The 25,733-nt window shown below is 37.7% G+C and overlaps 1 long non-coding RNA gene across 1 annotated transcript in view; it reads left to right on the forward strand.

The window, feature by feature from the left end:
- Positions 1–25,733, forward strand: part of LOC113470110 — a 42,179-nt gene that overhangs the window by 15,360 nt on the left and 1,086 nt on the right. Inside the window, exons 2-3 of the long non-coding RNA XR_003393289.1 lie at positions 8,580–8,673; positions 11,367–11,518. This is a non-coding gene — a long non-coding RNA (uncharacterized LOC113470110). The remainder of the gene's footprint in view (positions 1–8,579; positions 8,674–11,366; positions 11,519–25,733) is intronic.

Raw genomic sequence — 25,733 nt, forward strand, 5'->3', positions numbered from 1 at the left:
GGACTTGTCTACATCCATTACAGGAGACATGATAAAAAAAAATGATCGATGTTTGAAGATAGCATCTATAAAATCCCAGCAAGTAAGGTCAGGTTGGAAGCTTGTACATTAACTCTATACATCCCGGAGTCCCCTATAAAATAGGTAAGTAACTACATGAAACTAACTATTTGGGTACATACGTCACGTTGCGTCGCTTAAAATACCAAGTCTACAAAACAAGTACAAACTATACCTAACAGCACAAAAGAAGTTTTCAAAGCTGCCAAGAAGAATATCAAATATCACACGGCATAATGGTTTTCCAACATTGTATTGTAAAGAGAGCATTGTAAAGAAAATACTGGACTTGTCTACATCCATTACAGGTACCTAACAGCACAAAGGAAGTTTTCAAAGCTGCCAAGAAAAATATCACATATCACACGGCATAATGGTTTTCCAACATTGTATTGTAAAGAGAGCATTGTAAAGAAAATACTGGACTTGTCTACATCCATTACAGGAGACATGATAAAAAAAAAATGATCGATGTTTGAAGATAGCATCTATAAAATCCCAGCAAGTAAGGTCAGGTTGGAAGCTTGTACATTAACTCTATACACAACAAAAAGTCTCGACATTTCAACCTTGAACCCCCGTACTTTTGAAAGTGCTGCTTTTGAAGACATGAGGAGAGGACAAATAACAATATCAAGTTTCCTGCAAGGGCAAGGCGATGTCAAATTCAAATAATCTTGAAAGGAGGGAAAAAAGGAAAAAAAAAAAAGAAGAAAAGGAAGCTTATCTAATAAATGGATAGACAAACATTTTCCACCATTCTGTTTGTCTCCTGCTCTATACTTACCTATTGTTACAAATAACAATATCAAGTTTCCTGCAAGGGCAAGGCGATGTCAAATTCAAATAATCTTGAAAGGAGGAAAAAAAGGAAAAAATAGAAGAAAAGGAAGCTTATCTAATAAATGGATAGACAAACATTTTCCACCATTCTGTTTGTCTCCTGCTCTATACTTACCTATTGTTATTTTACGAGAGGCGCCAGAGAAATTTTCATTTCAACTTTCTAGCGGATCAGGGCTGCCAAATATGGGCGACCATACTATGCTATTCTGGAGCTTTTCAAACGTAGAGGGACATGAATGTTTTGATTTTTGGCGATTTTTAAAGATTTAAAAAAAAAGTTCCTTCACCCCGACAACAATATTTTGTCAATACCACCTACGCCGCCCTGGCATTCAATGCCCAAAAATTGATCACTTTAGTAGAAAATATTAGAGCTCACTGAAAGACTGAGGGGACTTGTCAGCCTCCAGCAATATAAACAATCTCTATTCACTATTATTACATTTGTCAGCTAGATTCCCTAGAAGCTACCATACATGAAGGTCCCACAACCCCACAAGTTGAGCACGCCTGAACTCCTCTATTAGCACGATATCAGAATAGCATGCGCTTTCCCCAACGCATGAAATAGAAAATCAAGGCAAAAGAAATGAAAACCTCTTCTGACAGGCTGACGGCAAAGTTTGTGTTTCTATTTCCTTTTTTTTGTCTTTCCCTTACCTTCTAAATATTAAGTAGGACGCCCTTCCACCGCAATTTAATATCATTAAATTTTTCGTGTCACATCTACTTTATGGAGATGCCAAAACTTGGAATCTAGGAAATTCCACGCTTCCATGAAATTCCCGGTTAATTCATGCGGAAACCGCAATTTAATATCATTAAATTTCGCGTGTCACATCTACTTTATGGAGATGCCAAAACTTGGAATCTAGGAAATTCCACGCTTCCATGAAATTCCCGGTTAATTCATGCGGAATCTTAATGAACGGTTAGTTAGATAACTGTCAATTAGTGGATGAGATTGAGAAACTAGTAACCACGACTGATGAGTTTGTGGCAGAATGCTAAGTACATAGGTACTTAGGGCAAGTTGAGCACGCCTGAACTCCTCTATTAGCACGATATCAGAATAGCATGCGCTTCCCCAACGCATGAAATAGAAAATTCAAGGCAAAGAATGTATCAATGCATCAGCCAAGTATACCTACTATTAGACTCATTACTCGGAATACATATCAGATACACTCAAACTCGAGGTTCAAGAAAAGAGAGATGGGAGGGAGAACCAAGCATACATAAATTGCCTTAGGGGAGTAGGAAGATGAAGTTCAATACTGGAGAGTCAGGAGAGGGAAGTAATATTATAGGGATGAGAAAGCAATATTATAGGGAGGGGAAGGGAACCATATTATAGTCAAGAGGAGAGAGAATTATCGGGTAGATAGCAATGGTAGGATTGTCATGAGATGAGAAGATGGAGGGAGGGGGAGAACTATATTATGCTGGTACCCGTAGAATTTGATGAATTTATAGAAAACAAAACAAACATGTTCCTATTCCTATAGAACGGCTGGTTTCCTTCCATAGCTACCTAGGCTCTGATAAAAAATTTGGAAAACTGATGGGATCCCTAAAACCGACATAATCAGGAAAAATCGGATCGAAAATTCTATTTCCGATGTCCACTGGGAGCACACGTATACCGTGAACATGATTCATTGAGGAAATAGAGGAGGAATGGTTGATAAAGTCAGAGAAAAGTGAGTGAAAGTAGATCAGGAATGGTTGATAAAACAGGAGAAAAGTAAGCAACTTGCGATAAAGTAGACGAATAATATCAGACAATGTACGAGAAAGTTGGGACACAGGATACAAAAGAGGTTACAGAATGGAGTGTGAATAGTGGACGGACTAACTTGTTAATAATATGTAGAAAGGATAATTTGGCACATCCACTATTTGAAACGTTGTGAGTTCTTCTTTAGGTTACCCATGCATAAGTGTGTGTGTGTGTGTGTGTGAGAGAGAGAGAAGGAGGGGGGAAGATGAGAAAAAGATTTGAAGAATAAGATCTTTTTACGATGGGAAGAAAAGAGAGTCTCTCGTAACTTGAAATGGAGTTTATTTTCAAGTGTTTTGCACATTGCCTAATTAGAGAAATAGCCAGGCGTGCATACAATATGAGAAACTGATGGAATCTGGAAAAATGGATGGAAAATGCGAAATGTGAAGTACCTAGTCCCTTCAGAATTAGCTCTTGATTTTTGAAACTTGAGCAGAGACCTAATTGACGAGCAAAATTCAACTACCTATTTTCTCATCTTCCACATAAAAACCTCACTCGGTGTAAGGGCAAACAGCCCTAAAATTGCTTGTACAATTTTTCCTTTTCTACTAATGTCGCCAGTTTCGTGCAAATGCGTATTACTTTCGAACAAATTGTGTATCACTTTGGAACAAATTTTGTCTCCTTTCGTACAAATTTCCACATTTTGTTACAACCCTGTTTCATCTTGTAATATTCTCATGTTGTCCGTTCTATGGATAGCCACCGCCAGTCAAGTGCCCATTCAAACATACAAGAGTGCCCGTTTTATATCCCTTCTGTTGTACCCTCATCCTTATCATGCTATGTACTTTGCATTCTTTGCTCCCTTTCATTCCTTTGTGTCTTCTCTCCCTCCCTCTTTGTTCCTTTCTCATCCCATCTCTTCTTTTTCTTCTTCTCCTTCTTCTTCTTCTCCTCCTCCTCCTCCTCCTTCTTCTTCTTCTGTCTCTCTCTCTCTCTTTCTTCCTTTCTCCTCTCCTCTTCTTCCTCGACCTTCATCCGTCCGTTTCCCTCCTCCCTCCGTCTCCCCCCTCCCTCCGTCTTTTCCTTCCTCTGCCTTTCTCCATTTACTATTTCAATCGTCCGACATCCGTCCCGTTATCTCTCTCTCTCTCCCTCCCTTTCTCTCTCCCTCTCTCCCTCCCTAAGTAGTATAAACGAGGTAGTCACATATGTAACATACCATTTCGAATTTCCCATAACCAGTCCGTAACTAGACTATTGCTATTTCCAGCATTTCCCATGGAAAGCCTTTGCTGTTCGCTCTACCGTAGAGTGGAATCTATGATGCTTTTTTTATGTATTAATGTACGTTTTTATTGCCACTTTGTTTAGCAATTGCCGTTTCGTTCAGTAGGTTTCAGCATTTTATTTTTATCCGTAAAGGCCTCTTATAAGAGATTCTTTGTGTTCTTATAACTCCTGAACGCGAACGCTTTGTCCTGAATAAAATTTGGCAAACTTGTTAATCATCAAAAGGGTATTTGCTTTCTGGAATTCGGGTCCTACAAAGTGAGGATCCCCACAGCTAGATCTTTTTCCAAGCAAGATCTGCAATGGTACTTAGGTTACCAAGATATGCATTTATGCGAGCAATCTAGTGCTTACCTTCTTTTATGCCCAAGTGTGAATAATCCATTGATCCAAGTCCTTTTCATCCCTGAGTGATATATAGAGGCACCGTCTGTATCAGTTCCTTTGTAAAAAAAAAGTCGTTTCTATTTTCACATTTTTTGCGTTTAACACTTTTCACTGAAAGAATAACCAATTCAGGCAAAGTTCACCGAGGTTAATGTCCGAGGCGTAATCCATTCTTAGGTTACCAAGATATGCATTTATGCGAGCAATCTAGTGCTTACCTTCTTTTATGCCCAAGTGTGAGTAATCCATTGATCCAAGTCCTTTTCATCCCTGAGTGATCTCATATATAGAGTCACCGTCTGTATCAGTTCCTTTGTAAAAAAAAAATGTCGTTTCTATTTACACATTTTTTGCGTTTAACACTTTTCACTGAAAGAATAACCAATTCAGGCAAAGTTCACCGAGGTTAATGTCCGAGGCGTAATCCATTGTCTGTTCCATGAGGACGAAGGACATATTATGTTTGTATTGAGAATGAGGACGAAGGACATATGTTTGTATAAATAAAATATGGTCTTCCAGTCTTCGTATTTTATCAAACCCCTTAAAATCCTTCGAATTCTATACTTCTTCCATTTCACTTTGGAAAACCGTCCCGTGACTCCCGTGGTCGATAAGAACATGAAGTCAGTACCTACTCCCTACTCAACTATTTATCTGAATCTTGAAATGAGCTACCAAAATGTTGTCTTTTTATCGCTTGAAAATGGAAATGTCTTTTTCCTCGTTGAAAAATAAGAAGAATGGAAATAATATCCGGGACACAAGTGACACGTGACCTTGACATCGATATCGATAGCATAGATAGCACTGTCTCCTTATCAGTCCATTTCTCTTTACAGTGTATTTCTCAAAAGTCACTTGAAGTTTCCAATTCTCCATCCAGATTCCACTTGGAATGTGGGGCAAGATAATTATCTTATGGACCTGAGAAATTTTCAAGAAGAGAAATTTTCATTTTCTTTTTCTTTTCTTTTCAAAAAAAATATTCAACTTTTGTTATGTGTAAGGTATTATTCAAGAGGTTTATTTCGGTTGAAATGAGTTTTTACTTTTTTTATATTTTTTTTTCTCTCTTTTTGTAACTTTTAATTCAATTTTCCGAGAAATGTTGGGTACTATCGATTTGTGCTCGAACTCTTCAATGACTTCTAATGTTATGTGTGGTTAGTTACCATTCATAAAATTAGCCCTTGTAACTTAATACAATACGGGAATAGTACCCTATCTACAACTTTTCTCTGTTCATTCACAACCATATACAACATGTGTTGCATGTTAATGTGTTACATACAGGGTGTGATGTTATAGAGGTGACGTCAGAAATGGGAAGCACGTGACCCACTTAAGGGGCGTCGATTTCGAACATTATTTATTTTTATAAAAAGTAGTATTTACAAGAGCAAATACCGTGCCACCCAGGTTTGTAATTTATTTTCTGTTTATTCTACAAGTTTTTATAAATTGCTTTCAATTTAAGGAATAGAATACTATCTTGATCTAAAAATAAATAAGCATGCTCACTTTTTTACTAGAAAGATGTTTCCAACGTTTCACTTTTTTAACCGAGGAAGCCACTGGCTGACCCAGGAGAAATGGGTAGGTGGATAGAAAATGGTATGTGAATTGTGAATGGTCTGGATTCTGGGCGCTAGAGTATTCAATGCAGATAATAAAGGAGCGGGTGTTAAAATACTTGCTCACTGAGGAGGAATCTCTGAGTTTGAGTCGCATTCCGGGAGAAAAAATTCCTACCCCTTCAAACGCAAATGGTCGGCTGTTGCTCTTTTGTCGACTCAGCACCCAGAAGAGACACATTGCGTCTCTTTGCATCTGTTCCATGAGGACGAAGGACATATGTATTATGTTTGTATTGAGAATGAGGACGAAGGACATATGTTTGTATGAATAAAATATGGTATTTTATCAAACCCCTTAAAATCCTTCGAATTCTATACTTCTTCCATTTCACTTTGGAAAACCGTCCCGTGATTCCCGTGGTCGATAAGAACATGAAGTCAGTACTTACTCCCTACTCAACTATTTATCTGAATCTTGAAATGAGCTACCAAAATGTTGTCTTTTTTTATCGTTTGAAAAGGGAAATGTCTTTTTCCTCGTTGAAAAATAGGGAGAATGGAAATAATATCCGGGACACAAGTGACACGTGACCTTGACATCGATATCGATAGCATAGATAGCACTGTCTCCTTATCAGTCCCATTACACGGAATACATATCAGATACACTCAAACTCGAGGTTCAAGAAAAGAGAGAGATGGGAGGGAGAACCAAGCATACATAAATTGCCTTAGGGGAGTAGGAAGATGAAGTTCAATCCTGGAGAGTCAGGAGAGGGGAGTAATATTATAGGGATGAGAAAGCAATATTATAGGGAGGGGAAGGGAACCATATTATAGTCAAGAGGAGAGAGAAGTATCGGGTAGATAGCAATGGTAGCATTGTCATGAGATGAGAAGATGGAGGGAGGGGGAGAACTATATTATGCTGGTACCCGTAGAATTTGATGAATTTATAGAAAACAAAACAAACATGTTCCTATTCCTATAGAACGGCTGGTTTCCATAGCTACCTAGGCTCTGATAAAAAATTTGGAAAACTGATGGGATCCCTAAAACCGACATAATCAGGAAAAATCGGATCGAAAATATGGGAGGAAACCAGTTGATTCCCAAAATCTTGGTTTGGTATCAGTTGTTTTCCAGATTTGTGAGGGTCAGTGACCAGTTGTGTACTTCGTTCTCGGAACGGCTGGCTTTCTCTTATCCCGTCCTCCTGCTCCCTTCGATTTCGGAACACTAAGACCTCCGTTGGTGAAGTTCATTTATCAAACCTCTTAAAAAAAAAAAAACTACAACTACCTGCAAGAACAGTAAAAAATCACATACATATGTAGATATAAATGCATAGAAAATCTATGTTTAACATGGGATTATAGGCGAACAATTTCAACATGGAGTACGTATAGGAATGTGTGGTATTTCGGTGAACCATGTGCTTAGTTTTGTATGTTAACATTTTATTACTCAAGGTAAGGTAAACACAACACGGGTTTTATTTACTTCAAATTAATTAAACGTAAGAAATATCCAAGTATACATTGTATAACTCATTATCCATATATTTACCAGGTCCCGATATAGTGGCACATGTTGAGATAGACTTCCTTTTCTTCTCATTATCTGTATCGGTGTATCGTTAGTTTTGTGAAAGACCGTTCCAAGTTTCGACCAACTGTTCCAGGAATATTGAAAGTGATAAGTGGACCGGTCTTAGTTTTCGCTCTTTGTAAATTTCCAACTGTTGTTTATTTGATAACTAACTCGACCGATCATAGCAGATGTGACCATTTTCTTCAGGGTTTGCCTTGGAATTAGCATATTTTCTAAAAATGTTTCATCTTGAAAGGAATACCTTGGTAATTGTAACAGAAGAAAATATTTGTGAGGAAATAGGAGGAACGAAAATGTCAGGACGTAAATACAAAAGTATATTAAGCAAAAATGAAGAGTGGGGAATTAGTATTAAAGAGGAGGAAAACGCAAAAGAAATGAAAAGAAAATGTCCCCGGGCAGTGAAACCGTATTTTTGAGACTGAAAATACCATTTTTATATTCATTATGCAATGTGGATGTTGAATAAAACACTAATGATGTTCTTTGTGAGACTGTCGAAAGACAATAACAATGAGACTGTTGGGGAAAAATCCAATGAAAAATGCATTCATAAGCTGATGGGGCAATACTTGCATATATCAACAATATTGCGTGCTCAAATAATTTCAATATCCCATTATTATTTATTGATGAGAATTGAGAAAACTTTTTCTCAATTCTCATCAATAAATATAATGGGAAATTCAGAGTTTTAAGGACAGTGAGAAATACCATGTGTAAAAAAATAATAATAATAATATAATAATAATAAATATAGGTACAAGCTATACAAGATAATTAGTATTATTTATATTTAGTCTTTTTATTATTTAATAAATTTAATATTTATTTTGAAAGGAGACTTTTTATTGGTTGTAATTTAAACTTTTTTCTTACACAAATACAAGAAATCTCTGCCATTACTACCTCATGGTACTGATTTATTTTTTCCAGGGGTTGAGAGGGCTGGATTTATTTCGCTATTTACTTTATGAGAGGTAAAAGTTGTTTTTCTGTCTCGTTTTGGACGTGCCAGAGCATATCTGGGTACCTTATTAAAACTGCTGAATTTTCTCTGCTTACAGGGTGGCCTGTAAAACAGCGGAGACACGTCGTTTGGGGACACAAATTTCCTTCAGAATTTTCAGCTGTCAAGTCGAGTTCGTACTAATTAATTAGGTAAGGATTTGTATATGCTTTTTTAGTAATTTAAAAAGTTTATTATGTTGTGTTTTTTTTTTTTTTTACAACGAGTGTACATACATAACTTACCTGTAGCTTCTAATTGCCCTTGTGCTATTCATTTTGGGGCAATCCTGCAACTTTGGGTCAGACATTGGGACATTCTGTATATTTATGTGATTGTTGATATGGTAGGTTTCTGAGGAAATTTCGATACTAATATGCAAGAACAATATTTACACAACTCAACACATGAACACACCTCCTTTATATTCCTTAAATCCGGACTATTTTTGGACATAATCCTGGGTCTGAATGGGTCCCATTATATTTTGATTAAGATTCATTATTTATCTCTCTTTTTTCTCCCTCCCTCTCCCTCTCTCTCTCTCTCTCCTCTCTCTCTCTCTCGCTCTCTTCTCCTTCTCCTTCTCCCTCCCTCCCACACGGTGTCATTCCTCATATTTCAGCTGCTCGGTTTTTAACCTTGGTGAAAATTTTTGCAACCTTAGTTAACTATTTAGATCTAAACATATGTTTTACCACACAAGATATACCTAATGCAAGAAAGGCTATTCAGTTGCATGGTCATCATGCAAGATCTTAATAGTTACCAATGTGATAACTTACCTATAGCTTCTAATTGCCCTTGTGCTATTCATTTTGGGGCAATCCTACAACTTTGGGTCAGACAGTGGGACATTCTGTATATTTATATGATGTTGATACGGTGGGTTTCTGAGGAAATTTCCATACTAATATGCAAGAACAATATTTACACAACTCAACACACCTACTTTATATTCCTCAAATCCGGACTATTTTTGGACATAATCCTGGGTCTGAATGGGTCCAATTATATTTTGATTAAGATTCATTATTTAATTAATATTTGCTTAGAGTTGAGGACCCTAGTCCATCCTTCTGTACTTTTCATCTCTCTTTTTTCTCTCTCCCTCCCTCTCCCTCTCGCTCTCATCTCTCTCTCTCTCTCTCTCTCTCTCTCTCTCTCTCTCTCTCTCTCTCTCTCTCTCTCGCTCAGACTGCGGTTACCAAGAGATATATTACCTTTCAAAGTCACGCAATCTAAATTAAATATAAATACCAGCAACTGTAAAGTTTCAAAAGTGTAAATATCAATAATAATAATCTTTAAGTGAGTTTAATATTGTATATCATATTGTAAGCGATTGTTTCGATAGGTAACAATTCATGTTGAGAAGCATTACTTTCATGTCTCGAGGCTTTACTAAAATGGTAAAGTTAATTACCGGTAGGAGAAGGTATTGCTTGAGGCATTTTCTACCATCCAACTCTTTTGGTGATTAATTTTATGTGGTCAAATTATCAAATCCTTGAGGATAAAATTCCCTACCTCGTCTGGGATTGAAGCCACACTCTTCTGTTAATACATCGGACGGTTTTGCCATGGTTAACACACTTTCACCCTTTTCAAATTTCCCAAGTTCTCAAATGAACTATCTGAGTTGAACTTTGAGAAGCATTACTTTCATGTCTCGAGGCTTTACTAAAATGGCAATGTTAATTACCGGTAGGAGAAGGTATTGCTTGAGGCATTTTCTACCATCCAACTCTTTTGGTGATTAATTTTATGTGGTCAAATTATCAAATTCTTGAGGATAAAATTCCCTACCTCGTCTGGGATTGAACCCACACTCTTCTCTTAATACATCGGACGGTTTTGCCATGGTTAACACACTTTCACCCTTTTCAAATTTCCCAAGTTCTCAAATGAACTATCTGAGTTGAACTGCTACAAAACAATGGAGCAATTGAAGCATTAATTACAAAGAAGAAAAGATCAAGGAGCAGCATTTCACTTAAAGATGCTCTCAAGAGAAAGGCGTTTTTGGCATCTTGGAAGTAGATGGTTATGCCTCAGTACGGAACACTGAACCTCTAATTACATGTTAGATGGGTACCTACTGTCATTGCCTTGAGATTTAGCATTTCTGGAGGTTGGAGCCTCACTTGTTAGGTGGTACCTACTGTCATTGCCTTGAGATTTAGCATTTCTGGAGGTTGGAGCCTCACTTGTTAGGTAGGTACCATTATTAGATTCGGTGGAAGAAAATGAGATTAGCAAAGAATACCTCAGGCCTTAACCTCCTCCCCGTTAGGTTCAACTGAGCCTCACTTGTTAGGTACCATTATTAGATTCGGTGGAAGAAAATGAGATTAGCAAAGAATACCTCAGGCCTTAACCTCCTCCCCGTTAGGTTCAACTGAGGTTTTAAATTTTCATTGTACTCGTATGTATAATATTTAATATGATAAACTTCAAAGTGAATTTTAACAATAGTTAAATATTTTTCGATAAATCTATTCTGAATCCTTGTACGAGAAGATGAGACTTGATAGGGAAACCTAGATAGTCTTTCAAGTGTTGAAAAAATTTCAGAGCTAAATATGTACTTGGAACTATCCGCGAAATTAACTCCAACACTAATTTCATCTCGGCATTATTCTTTTGTTGAACAGGAAAACATAAATTCATCTGATGAGAAATGAGATACTTGAATCCTTGTACGAGAAGATGAGACGATAGGGAAACCTAGATAGTCTTTCAAGTGTTGAAAAAATTTCAGAGCTAAAGTATGTACTTGGAACTATCTGCGAAATTAACTCCAACACTAATTTCATCTCGGCATTATTCTTTTGTTGAACAGGAAAACATAAATTCATCTGATGAGAAATGAGATACAGTGGTGCATGGGGAAACGTGAACCAAACAAAAGTATTATGCTATCAAATTTCCAAAACTCCTTAAGAGTATGCGGACTGCCTATACCGTCTCACCCCGGAGTCCCCTATAAAATAGGTAAGTAACTACATGAAGTGACACTAACTATTTGGGTACATACGTCACGTTGCGTCGCTTAAAATACCAAGTCTACAAAACAAGTACAAACTATACCTAACAGCACAAAAGAAGTTTTCAAAGCTGCCAAGAAGAATATCAAATATCACACGGCATAATGGTTTTCCAACATTGTATTGTAAAGAGAGCATTGTAAAGAAAATACTGGACTTGTCTACATCCATTACAGGAGACATGATAAAAAAAAAATGATCGATGTTTGAAGATAGCATCTATAAAATCCCAGCAAGTAAGGTCAGGTTGGAAGCTTGTACATTAACTCTATACACAACAAAAAGTCTCGACATTTCAACCTTGAACCCCCGTACTTTTGAAAGTGCTGCTTTTGAAGACATGAGGAGAGGACAAATAACAATATCAAGTTTCCTGCAAGGGCAAGGCGATGTCAAATTCAAATAATCTTGAAAGGAGGGAAAAAAGGAAAAAAAAAAAAGAAGAAAAGGAAGCTTATCTAATAAATGGATAGACAAACATTTTCCACCATTCTGTTTGTCTCCTGCTCTATACTTACCTATTGTTATTTTACGAGAGGCGCCAGAGAAATTTTCATTTCAACTTTCTAGCGGATCAGGGCTGCCAAATATGGGCGACCATACTATGCTATTCTGGAGCTTTTCAAACGTAGAGGGACATGAATGTTTTGATTTTTGGCGATTTTTAAAGATTTAAAAAAAAAGTTCCTTCACCCCGACAACAATATTTTGTCTTTCCCTTACCTTCTAAATATTAAGTAGGACGCCCTTCCACCGCAATTTAATATCATTAAATTTTTCGTGTCACATCTACTTTATGGAGATGCCAAAACTTGGAATCTAGGAAATTCCACGCTTCCATGAAATTCCCGGTTAATTCATGCGGAATCTTAATGAACGGTTAGTTAGATAACTGTCAATTAGTGGATGAGATTGAGAAACTAGTAACCACGACTGATGAGTTTGTGGCAGAATGCTAAGTACATAGGTACTTAGGTTACCAAGATATGCATTTATGCGAGCAATCTAGTGCTTACCTTCTTTTATGCCCAAGTGTGAGTAATCCATTGATCCAAGTCCTTTTCATCCCTGAGTGATATATAGAGGCACCGTCTGTATCAGTTCGTTTGTAAAAAAAAGTCGTTTCTATTTTCACATTTTTTTTGCGTTTAACACTTTTCACTGAAAGAATAACCAATTCAGGCAAACTTCACCGAGGTTAATGTCCGAGGCGTAATCCATTACCCTATGATAGTTTAATGAAGGTACGTAACTTTCATTTAGTATGAATGTAGTTTAACGCGATCAAGCTTGGTCTACATTCCTAGAATAAATATCATCACAGCAGCGCCATCGACATGTCAGCGCAAACTTTACGATTTTCAAAATCGTTGATAAATCGCTGACATCAGGTCAACACGAAAGATTATTTTTATGGTTGTGATTCTTCCAGAAGTGGAGAGCTACTTTGAAAATGTGGAGATGCTTGATGTACACTGTACAGCACTACAGCAGTGTACACAGGTACCTATTACAGTCTTGCTACTTCTGTGGTTACACACACGATTTATCATAGAAGAGGAGAGGATTAAACAAATGAAGATCTAATGACTGTGCCTCGGGCGAAATTTTTCTAAATTATGGGTTTTACTCGTTTAAGCATAATTGGAAGCTTTGGAAGTTAGTGTCTAATCTAATGACTGTGCCTCGGGCGTAATTTTTCTAAATTATGGGTTTTACTCGTTTAAGCATAATTGGAAGGCTAATAAGTTAGTGTCTAATAAGTTAGTCTTTCGGCGGACCGAAAAACCGACGGACCGGAATCGGAGTCATACTGGTTTATCAATCATTGTCTTGTTTGTTCAATTGTTCACCACTGTTGTTTATTTGATAACTAACTCGACCGATCATAGCAGATGTGACCATTTTCTTCAGGGTTTGCCTTGGAATTAGCATATTTTCTAAAAATGTTTCATCTTGAAAGGAATACCTTCATCTTCTGAAAGATCACTTTCAAAATTCCCATTTATGTTTACAGCACTAGGAAAGTCCAAGTTGCCAATGACGGCGTTTTACTTATCAAATTTGACTGAAGTACCTAGTCCCTTCAGAATTAGCTCTTGATTTTTGAAACTTGAGCAGAGACCTAAATGACGAGCAAAATTCAACTACCTATTTTCTCATCTTCGGAAAGATCACTTTCAAAATTCCCATTTATGTTTACAGCACTAGGAAAGTCCAAGTTGCCAATGACGGCGTTTTACTTATCAAATTTGAATGGGTAGAGTGACAATTTTGGCAATGGCACCTACTTTTGGCAATTCATTTTAACTGAATTGATTTTTGCAAATTATTTTCATTACATACAAAATGAAAGAATAGGGTTAGCGAATTTTGGCAACGTTGTATTTCATTCTTGGTTTATTACAAACTATATCTCGTCTATAACTTACAACTCGTTACAAACTACAACTCGTCTTCTCATCCATGTAATGATCTTCCCAAACAGAACTCGAGAAGTGTACAGCTCCATCGAGGCGTTGAAAAGAAAATGTCTGAAGTTGTAAGGTGAAAGTTGTCGGATTTTGTAAGTTTTTGAAGTAATTTCCCCTATCTCGTCTATAACTTACAACTCGTTACAAACTACAACTCGTCTTCTCATCTATGTAATGATCTTCCCAAACAGAACTCGAGAAGTGTAGGTACAGCTCCATCGAGGCGTTGAAAAGGAAATGTCTGAAGTTGTAAGGTGAAAGTTGTCGGATTTTGTAAGTTTTTGAAGTAATTTCCTATGCATTTTGGAAGGGAAAACAACCTTGGCATCTCATTGTAACGGAAACCGACAGAACTAGTTGACTGGCAATCCGAATATCATGGGTTCTGCTCGAGTGACAACCACATGCTAGAACTCATCAGGCCATCAGCCAGTCCTGACTGGCAATCCGAATATCATGGGTTCTGCTCGAGTGACAACCACATGCTAGAACTCATCAGGCCAGCAGCCAGTCATAAACAAGGAGTGTTTCAGCAAACCTAACCATCCTAACTATCTAATAGAATATACCTTGTTTATCCTGCTGGGATAGGACTGAAAAGTCCCTTTACCGCCGCAGTCTAACCAAGGTCTCATATATTTTGACATATCATGGGGAACACATGAGTATTACAATTAGAGTAAATGAACACCCTGATTAATTAGTAAAAAAAAATGGTTATTTAAAAAAAAAAAACTAAAAGTCCCTCAAGGATAGTTTGTCCTTTAAGTAAAACTTGCCGGGAGGCGCACGAACGTTAAGATTTCGTAGCAATGCGATGCCCGATCATTAGCACAGCTAGAGAAAGACATACCATCAACTCTCGGCTTGGGTAATGCCGTTAAAACAATTCTCAAACTTTCAGAATAGTAGTATAAAGGCTTTAGCAGTTCACGTTAAGGAAAATGTCTCCCAATAATGCAATAGTAATAGGAGCCACGATGATAGTACGGTTGAAACCTTGGTTTTATCCCTGGAAGGCACCGGTTCGATTTCCGCTCCAGGTCAAATAACTTGTCGACCTCGTAGTGATATAGGTACTGAGAAAATGCGATTTATGCCTGGAAGGCACCGGTTCGATTTCCGCTCCAGGTCAAATAACTTGTCGACCTCGTAGTGATATAGGTACTGAGAAAATGCGACGTATGTCTAACTGGTCATCCACAGGTTTATTAACTTCAAGTTTACCAGCAGTTGAACGATGTAAAACTTGCCGGGAGGCGCACGAACGTTAAGATTTCGAAGCAATGCGATGCCCGATCATTAGCACAGCTAGAAAAAGACATACCATCAACTCTCGGCTTGGGTAATGCCGTTAAAACAATTCTCAAACTTTCAGAATCGTGGTATGTATAAAGGCTTTAGCAGTTCACGTTAAGGAAAATGTCTCCCAATAATGCAATAGTAATAGGAGCCACGATGATAGTACGGTTGAAACCTTGGTTTTATCCCTGGAAGGCACCGGTTCGATTTCCGCTCCAGGTCAAATAACTTGTCGACCTCGTAGTGATATAGGTACTGAGAAAATGCGATGTATGTCTAACTGGTCATCCACAGGTTTATTAACTTCAAATTCACCTGCAGTTGAACGTTTTTCAGCATCTACGCGTGCGCAAGAAGTTAATATTGTTACAAACCGTGGACAAAACTGGCTTTCCATCTCCTGTTTGGAAATGAAGAAGGGGTTTTCTATTGAAACGCATTTAACCACAAACAGAACACTGTCATCCCCCTAACCACAACAGAACACTGTCATCTGAGTAAAGCCCCTGCCAATTGACAATCAGTGAGTGGGTTTGTGTTGAACGATTTTCAGCATCTACGCGTGCGCAAGAGGTTAATATTGTTACAAACCGTGTACAAATCTGGCTTTCCATCTCCTGTTTGGAAATGAAGAAGGGGTTTTCTATTGCAACGCATTTAACCCCTAACAGAACACTGTCATCCCCCTAACCACAACAGAACACTGTCATCTGAGTAAAGCCCCTGCCAATTGACAATCAGTGAGTGGGTTTGTCTGTCTGTGTCTGCCTGTGGTCTTCTCAACCTACATAGTTGTCTCGTGCTATACATTTTGCTTTCCCCCATCCTTTGATGTAAATAAAGCAGTATATTGTGAAATGTCGGTGAGATACTGATCCTATTATTCATATGGGATGTAGGTGTGAAGTCTAGATCTAAACGTATGTTTTACCACACAAGATATACCTAATGCAAGAAAGGCTATTCAGTTGCATGGTCATCATGCAAGATCTTAATAGTTACCAATGTGGGGCGATGTTGCAAGATGTATTATCAGACTGCGGTTACCAAGAGATATATTACCTTTCAAAGTCACGCAATCTAAATTAAATATAAATACCAGCAACTGTAAAGTTTCAAAAGTGTAAATATCAATAATAATAATCTTTAAGTGAGTTTAATATTGTATATCATATTGTAAGCGATTGTTTCGATAGGTAACAATTCATTTTGAGAAGCATTACTTTCATGTCTCGAGGCTTTACTAAAATGGCAATGTTAATTACCGGTAGGAGAAGGTATTGCTTGAGGCATTTTCTACCATCCAACTCTTTTGGTGATTAATTTTATGTGGTCAAATTATCAAATTCTTGAGGATAAAATTCCCTACCTCGTCTGGGATTGAACCCACACTCTTCTCTTAATACATCGGACGGTTTTGCCATGGTTAACACACTTTCACCCTTTTCAAATTTCCCAAGTTCTCAAATGAACTATCTGAGTTGAACTGCTACAAAACAATGGAGCAATTGAAGCATTAATTACAAAGAAGAAAAGATCAAGGAGCAGCATTTCACTTAAAGATGCTCTCAAGAGAAAGGCGTTTTTGGCATCTTGGAAGTAGATGGTTATGCCTCAGTACGGAACATTGAACCTCTAATTACATGTTAGATGTATAGATGGGTACCTACTGTCATTGCCTTGAGTTTTAGCATTTCTGGAGGTTGGACCCTCACTTGTTAGGTACCATTATTAGATTCGATGGAAGAAAATGAGATTAGCAAAGAATACCTCAGGCCTTAACCTCTCCCCCGTTAGGTTCAACTGAGGTTTTAAATTTTCATTGTACTCGTATGTATAATATTTAATATGATAAACTTCAAAGTGAATTTTAACACTAGATCTAAACGTATGTTTTACCACACAAGATATAATACCTAATGCAAGAAAGGCTATTCAGTTGCATGGTCATCATGCAAGATCTTAATAGTTACCAATGTGGGGCGATGTTGCAAGATGTATTATCAGACTGCGGTTACCAAGAGATATATTACCTTTCAAAGTCACGCAATCTAAATTAAATATAAATACCAGCAACTGTAAAGTTTCATCCTCTGCCTTTCTCCATTCACTATTTCAATCGTCCGGCATCCGTCCCGTTATCTCTCTCTCCCTCCCTCCCTCCCTAAGTAGTATGAACGAGGTAGTCACATATGTAACATACCATTTCGAATTTCCCATAACCAGTCTGTAACTAGACTATGGCTATTTCCAGCATTTCCCATGGAAAGCCTTTGCTGTTCGCTCTACCGTAGAGTGGAATCTATGATGCTTTTTTATGTATTAACGTACTTTTTTATTGCCACTTTGTTTAGCAATTGCCGTTTCGTTCAGTAGGTTTCAGCATTTTATTTTTATCCGTAAAGGCCTCTTATAAGAGATTCTTTGTGTTCCTATAACTCCTGAACGCGAACGCTTTGTCCTGGATAAAATTTGGCAAACTAGTTAAACATCAAAAGGGTATTTGCTTTCTGGAATTCGGGTCCTACAAAGTGAGGATCCCCACAGCTAGATCTTTTTCCAAGCAAGATCTGCAATTCATTGAACCATGAGTATTCTTTAGGATTACTGGAATAGAACCTGAAATGGCTACATACATCTCTGATGGACTAGAAAGTCCCTTTACTTTATTCTTATCTCTGTAGGTAGTTTCATTGTGATCTTGGAGAAATATCGACCCAGAACGCTGGCCTCACGTCAATGCTGAAGTATCGATCTCATTATTTTCTGCTTCCTATGTGTATTTACAATCTTTTGCTTTATGGCGTACGCTTTTATCGTGAGCTCAATCTTTTGCGGTTTGAATTTCAGACACGATCCTGAGCCGAACTCAGTGGCGATGTTGGTGGCCAAAAACGTGAATTCTATTGAACAGTTCAATCAAACTTTAATTGCTAGAAGGAGGAATAAATCAAGAAATGAAGTTTGGTCAAGGGTAGGGTTAATGCTTATGGCGTCCTCTACAATCGAATTGGGGAAATGAAGGAAAATGAAGGAAGAACAGTTCAATCAAACTTGAATTTCTAGAAGAAGGAATATATCAAGAAATGAAGTTTGGTCAAGGGTAGGGTTAATGCTTATGGCGTCCTCTACAATCGAATTGGGGAAATGAAGGAAAATGAAGGAAAATACAGTCAAGTTGCGGTATCGTTGCAGAAATCATTGTGTTTTAAAACATTTGAATCAGTATTTTGTCCAGTGATTCTCATTGGGCCCACAAAAAGTGTTCACAGTCACAACGCAACATTACAGAAGAAAAACTTTTCAGGACATTGCAAAACCTTTATAACAGTTGCTTACGTCAAAATTTTATGAAACGTGAAACTGAACGATTTCGCCTCTTCAAGAAGGCGCACCATCTTAGATCTCCAATGGTTTAGTACAGGCGCTACCACGCCAACTATAACAGTGTTGCTTACGTCAAAATTTTGTGAAACGTGAAACTGAACGATTTCGCCTCTTCAAGAAGGCGCACCATCTTAGATCTCCAATGGTTTAGTACAGGCGCTACCACGCCAAAAGAGGAGAAATGAGCTTCGGAAGAAAGCAACTTTACAACTTTAGTTTTAGTAGTTGTAAAGAAAGCAATTTTATCTTTGTAAAGCAAATAACAGTTGTAAAGAAAGCAACTTTACAACTTTAGTAGTTGCACCAGCGCTAGTGCAGCGCCACTATTGCTAGTGATAGTTTAGTTCCTCTTGATGTTTATCTCTCAGATTGAACAGATACCACGAGAGTGATACTTGCATTAGAATAATATCGCCAGTCCTTTTCACTACCACTTCAATATTGAACTAAAAGAAGTCCTTTTTTGTCTTTCTTGAAGAGGTTTGTAAGAGGGAACTGTAACTGCTTATGCTTAGGTATTATCGTCCCGAAATCGAAGAGAGAAGGAAGACAAGATAAGAGAAAGCCAGCCGTTCCGAGAACAAACATTATTCGGTCAGGATAAAATCCGCCCCAGGCAGGAATCGAACCCGCGGCCTAGCGCTTACAGACGCGCTATCAACCAAGCTAACTAGGCTGGCGGAATATTGAACTAAATCCTGTTGAGCTCTTGCGACTTGGACTCTGATTTGAAAATTGAGCACCAGAAGAAAATAAAAATCGTCCATAAATAAAACACGGTGTGGAATGGACCTTCAACATCGAAAGGTATTTCAATGTTTTAAATGAACCCAGCATAATGATCTCATAGAATATTGATTACCATCAATATTCTCGCATTTAAAACTAAATCACGATTATTTTCTATTTAAATGAACCCAGCATAATGATCTCATAGAATATTGATTACCATCAATATTCTCGCATTTAAAACTAAATCACGATTATTTTCTATGTTATTAACGTTATGGGCGATAGTAATGGTGGCTAATGTTTGGTAAGTATATGGTATACCACTGGCTGACCCAGGAGAAATGGGTAGGTGGATAGAAAATGGTATGTGAATTGTGAATGGTCTGGATTCTGGGTGCTAGCGATGGAGTATTCAATGCAGATAATAAAGGAGCGGGTGTTAAAATACTTGCTCACTGAGGAGGAATCTCTGAGTTTGAGTCGCATTCCGGGAGAGAGTATTCAATGCAGATAATAAAGGAGCGGGTGTTAAAATACTTGCTCACTGAGGAGGAATCTCTGAGTTTGAGTCGCATTCCGGGAGAAAATTCCTACCCCTTCAAACGCAAATGGTCGGCTGTTGCTCTTTTGTCGACTCAGCACCCAGAAGAGGCACATTGCGTCTCTTTTCGTCTGTTCCATGAGGACGAAAGACATATTATGTTTGTATTGAGAATGAGGACGAAGGACATATGTTTGTATAAATGAAATATGGTCTTCCAGTCTTGGTATTTTATCAAACCCCTTAAAATCCTTCGAATTCTATACTTCTTCCATTTCACTTTGGAAAACCGTCCCGTGGTCGATAAGAACATGAAGTAAGTACCTACTCCCTACTCGACTATTTATCTGAATCTTGAAATGAGCTACCAAAATGTCTTTTTTCTCTCGTTGAAAATGGAAATGTCTTTTTCCTCGTTGAAAAATAGGGAGAATGGAAATAATATCCGGGACACAAGTAACACGTGACCTTGACATCGATATCGATAGCATAGATAGCACTGTCTCCTTATCAGTCCATTTTCTCTTTACAGTGTATTTCTCAAAAGTCACTTGAAGTCTCCAATTCTCCATCCAGATTCCACTTGGAATGTGGGGCAACATAATTATCTTATGGACCTGAGAAATTTTCAAGAAGAGAAAATTTCATTTTCTTTTTCTTTTCTTTTCAAAAAAATATTCAACTTTTGTTATGTGTAAGGTATTATTCAAGAGGTTTATTTCGGTTGAAATGAGTTTTTACTTTTTTTATATTTTTTCATGTGATCTCGGGCAGAACGATACAGATATAGCAAGACTTCCCTGGCTGTCCTTTCACCTCTGCGGTTTATTGAAAAGACGTAATCCTCTAACTCTAATCCTAATCTTGCTTCTTTAGAGAATTTTGTTTTGTCCAAAATGGACTCGTGTTTTATCATGCGTGTTATCTTTGAATTTGAATTTCATCTTGAAATTTGATCATGGAATTAGATCCTGATATTTAAATGAACAAAGCTTTGAGCGAACATTAATACATTTCCTTTTCCTTGTCGCCTGTTTTTTGCGAACTGCCGCCAAAAAACCGAGATTTCCAATTGTGTTAAGCATGAATTAAGCGGCCCTCTATTAATGCAGCGTCCTGAATTTTATGACTTACATTGGATTCGAAGTAGCAATCTCCGACTGCAAACTAAACTAACCACTACAGTCTACACTACTGAGGTTGGTAACCTGGAAAAGAAGATGATGATAGATTGCACCTACTTATGTACCAAGCACCTAGCTGATAATGCTGAAAGCTGATATGTTTTCTACTAAAGCCTTTTGGTTTCCTCGAGAATCATTGAAAATGAAACTCCACTTGCACCTACATATGTACCAAGCACCTAGCTGATAATGCTGAAAGCTGATATGTTTTCTACTAAAGCCTTTTGGTTTCCTCGAGAATCATTGAAAGTGAGTATATGAAACTCCACTTGCACCTACTTATGTACCAAGCACCTAGCTGATAATGCTGAAAGCTGATAATTATGTTTTCTACTAAAGCCTTTTGGTTTCCTCGAGAATCATTGAAAGTGAAGATTGTGATCTCTAGAAGTGAAAGGAGACTGCAAAAGCCACTTTGCACTGTACCTGGCATCAAGTCCGAATATACACAATGCAATCTATGTATCAGGATTGAACTAGTGGACGAGTGAAGTTACTTGGACAGGGCACATCCACTATTTACCTCGGTTTGACAAGAGCTCAGCAGAACTGTTCCGGATCGCCACCAGCAATGTACGCATCGCCAAATCGTCAACATCCGAAGCGGATCGGCACCTTAAGAAGAAGGTGTAGTGGTCAAGACGCTCGCCTGGTAATCTGGAGGGCGTGGGTTAGATCCATGATGATCGCCAACATCCGAAGCGGATCGGCACCTTAAGAAGAAGGTGTAGTGGTCAAGACGCTCGCCTGGTAATCTGGAGGGCGTGGGTTAGATCCATCTGCTTATGTATTATCGTCCCGAAATCGAAGAGAGAAGGAAGACAAGATAGAAAGCCAGCCGTTCCGAGAACAAACATTATTCGGTCAGGATAAAATCCGCCCCAGGCAGGTATCGAACCCGCGGCCTAGCGCTTACAGACGCGCTATCAACCAAGCTAACTAGGCTGGCGGAATATTGAACTAAATCCTGTTGAGCTCTAAAATAAGCACTATTTATATATTTCTATCGAAGTGTGTGCAATATGTGTTTCATATGCATTATAGAGCTCTTTTACAATTTATACACATCAAAGAAAATCTGTACATCATGGATCAATAATAATTTTGTTTTATACTGTACAGTACCTCGCAAAAGATATACTTTCGTAGAGCCCAGTAAATTTCAAAGGTAAAGTATTAATTGAAAAGAGAGAGAGAGAAAAAAACTTTAATTTGAACAACTTTACGGCCACGTAAAGCTCATAGATATCCATCAATAAAAACCACAAATATGAACTCAACAAAGCTTCAATCTACGAACTACCTCTATAGTCAGACCCACAAGATTTCTCCGTTAATCCACTAGAAAAAAAACTTTAATTTGAACAACTTTACGGCCACGTAAAGCTCATAGATATCCATCAGTAAAAACCACAAATATGAACTCAACAAAGCATCAATCTACGAATTACCTCTATAGTCAGACCCATAAGATTTCTCCGTTAATCCACTACTGAATCAGACCGATATTAGACAGTTGTAGTCCTTTTTTTTTTTCGTCACGACTTTTATTCACGCTCGAGGCAGATTGGCTGAATCGCAAAACATTGCTAATACTAAAACAAAAACTTACAAGAAGATAATTATCTTATGGACCTGAGAAATTTTCAAGAAGAGAAATTTTCATTTTCTTTTTCTTTTCTTTTCAAAAAAAATATTCAACTTTTGTTATGTGTAAGGTATTATTCAAGAGGTTTATTTCGGTTGAAATGAGTTTTTACTTTTTTTATATTTTTTTTTCTCTCTTTTTGTAACTTTTAATTCAATTTTCCGAGAAATGTTGGGTACTATCGATTTGTGCTCGAACTCTTCAATGACTTCTAATGTTATGTGTGGTTAGTTACCATTCATAAAATTAGCCCTTGTAACTTAATACAATACGGGAATAGTACCCTATCTACAACTTTTCTCTGTTCATTCACAACCATATACAACATGTGTTGCATGTTAATGTGTTACATACAGGGTGTGATGTTATAGAGGTGACGTCAGAAATGGGAAGCACGTGACCCACTTAAGGGGCGTCGATTTCGAACATTATTTATATTTTTATAAAAAGTAGTATTTACAAGAGCAAATACCGTGCCACCCAGGTTTGTAATTTATTTTCTGTTTATTCTACAAGTTTTTATAAATTGCTTTCAATTTAAGGAATAGAATACTATCTTGATCTAAAAATAAATAAGCATGCTCACTTTTTTACTAGAAAGATGTTTCCAACGTTTCACTTTTTTAACCGAGGAAATGTTTGGTGTTCCCACAGTTGTGATTCTTCCAGAAGTGGAGAGCTACTTTGAAAATGTGGAGATGCTTGATGTACAGTGTACACAGGTACCTATTACAGTCTTGCTACTTCTGTGGTTACACACACGATTTATCATAGAAGAGGAGAGGATTGAACAAATGAAAATCTAATGACTGTGCCTCGGGCGAAATTTTTCTAAATTATGGGTTTTACTCGTTTAAGCATAATTGGAAGCTTTGGAAGGCTAATAAGTTAGTGTCTCCAGCAATTCCTTTCGGCGGACCGAAAAACCGACGGACCGGAATCGGAGTCATACTGGTTTATCAATCATTGTCTTGTTTGTTCAATTGTTCACCACTCTCGCTTTCTTTTCTCTTTCAACAAACATACTTTACATTTCTCCATGCATATAATTTTCTGGCTTCGGCACAACAACAAAGCCAAGAAGTTACCTAATACCGGCATGTTCACTCATCAATACAGCCACGGATGTATTATCTTGTGTGGAAGTTGATATGATCAATTTCCTCTGACACCATAATAGCAGAAAGCAGAATTTCCACACCCAGCATATCCCATATCTGCCTCTTATAGCTGATGCAGCTGAAACACTGCAAGCAGTGCAAGCATATCATGTACGTACTGGGTTGTCTCGTATATTTTGAAGACCATCTGCAAGACCTAATTCTCATTTTCTATTATTAACTTTCAATGTCTGTCATCATTAATTTCACAAGGCAGAGCCTTGTTGGGAAAGCCATAATCACCATCAGATAGGTACATACTGGGTTGTCTCGTATATTTTGAAGACCATCTGCAAGACCTAATTTTTATTTTCTATTATTAACTTTCAATGTCTGTCATCATTAATTTCACAAGGCAGAGCCTTGTTGGGAAAGCCATAATCACCATCAGATAACTTTCATTTTAGCTTCTGATAAGAATCACAGATCAGAGTACACAAAAACCCCACTCGGTGGAAGGGCAAACAGCCCTAAAATTGCTTGTACAATCTTTCCTTTTCTACTAATGTCGCCAGTTTCGTGCAAATGCGTATTACTTTCGAACAAATTGTGTATCACTTTGGATTCTTTGGAACAAATTTTGTCTCCTTTCGTAGAAATTTCCACATTTTGTTACAACCCTGTTTCATCTTGTAATATTCTCATGTTGTCCGTTCTATGGATAGCCACCGCCAGTCAAGTGCCCTGTTCCCACATCCTCTGAATATCGCACAAGATGCATTGGATGCTGAGGTATTTGAAAGTATCTCGCCGCGCACTCTGGATAAATGCTAAATGAAGCAAAACAATCGGAATTAATCTTTGATTCCAAATACAGTGTCTAGGAACTCTGGTTCTGCTGTGCATAAAAATTGGAGATTGTTGCGTACTCAATATTGGATCAATTGAGCGTGCTCATAATGGCGAGAGGCAGGACTGGCATCGAACGTACTGGTGAGCAGAATATGGACAGAAGACACGATCCTATAACACGTCCCTGGGGATAGAACTTCTGAATTATTTTGTCTACATTCCTAGAATAAATATCATCACAGCAGCGCCATCGACATGTCAGCGCAAACTTTACGATTTTCAAAATCGTTGATAAATCGCTGACATCAGGTCAACACGAAAGATTATTTTTATGAACTTAAAAAAAAAAAGAGGAAGTCCTCAGGATAGCCCTCATAAACTCATTGTAATCAAGAAACCATCATTCATCTTCATGTCCAGAGCTGTCACGCATGGTCGAACTTGCGGAGGAGTAACGTGTGTGAGTTCACTTTAATCACGAGAGTATGATAATTCCCCACAAGATCCCCGAACGCCACATGAAGTAGACGTTATTATGATTGAATGTCAAGAACTTATCAAAACCCAAGTGTGGGCGTTCTCAGAGTGTTTTGAATGTAATTTACAAAAGTTATTTCTATGAAAATATATGATAATGCCATAGGTGCTTCTATTGTTATGATAAAGACGCACTTCTAGACATAGGCACTTAAGTGCCATTTTGAAGTGCTGTTCACCGATGAGAAAATAGATTTGGTTTACCTCTTGTCCATCATCGCGCCCATGAGAGAAAGCTGTGGGCATACGGATTACGGGTTTGTGTTCATTCAATCACCATGTATTGTGCAGATAATAGAAATGCTTCAAGCATCTAGAAATGAAATGATTTGCATACCATTGCTCATGTTTATGATGCTATTAAGGCGAAACTTTGTTCTTTTTTCTTTCAGAAAAGTCTGGCTT

This window comes from Diaphorina citri, unplaced genomic scaffold, assembly GCF_000475195.1.
Source record: "Diaphorina citri unplaced genomic scaffold, Diaci psyllid genome assembly version 1.1 scaffold1399, whole genome shotgun sequence".
Classification (NCBI taxonomy): domain Eukaryota; kingdom Metazoa; phylum Arthropoda; class Insecta; order Hemiptera; family Psyllidae; genus Diaphorina; species Diaphorina citri.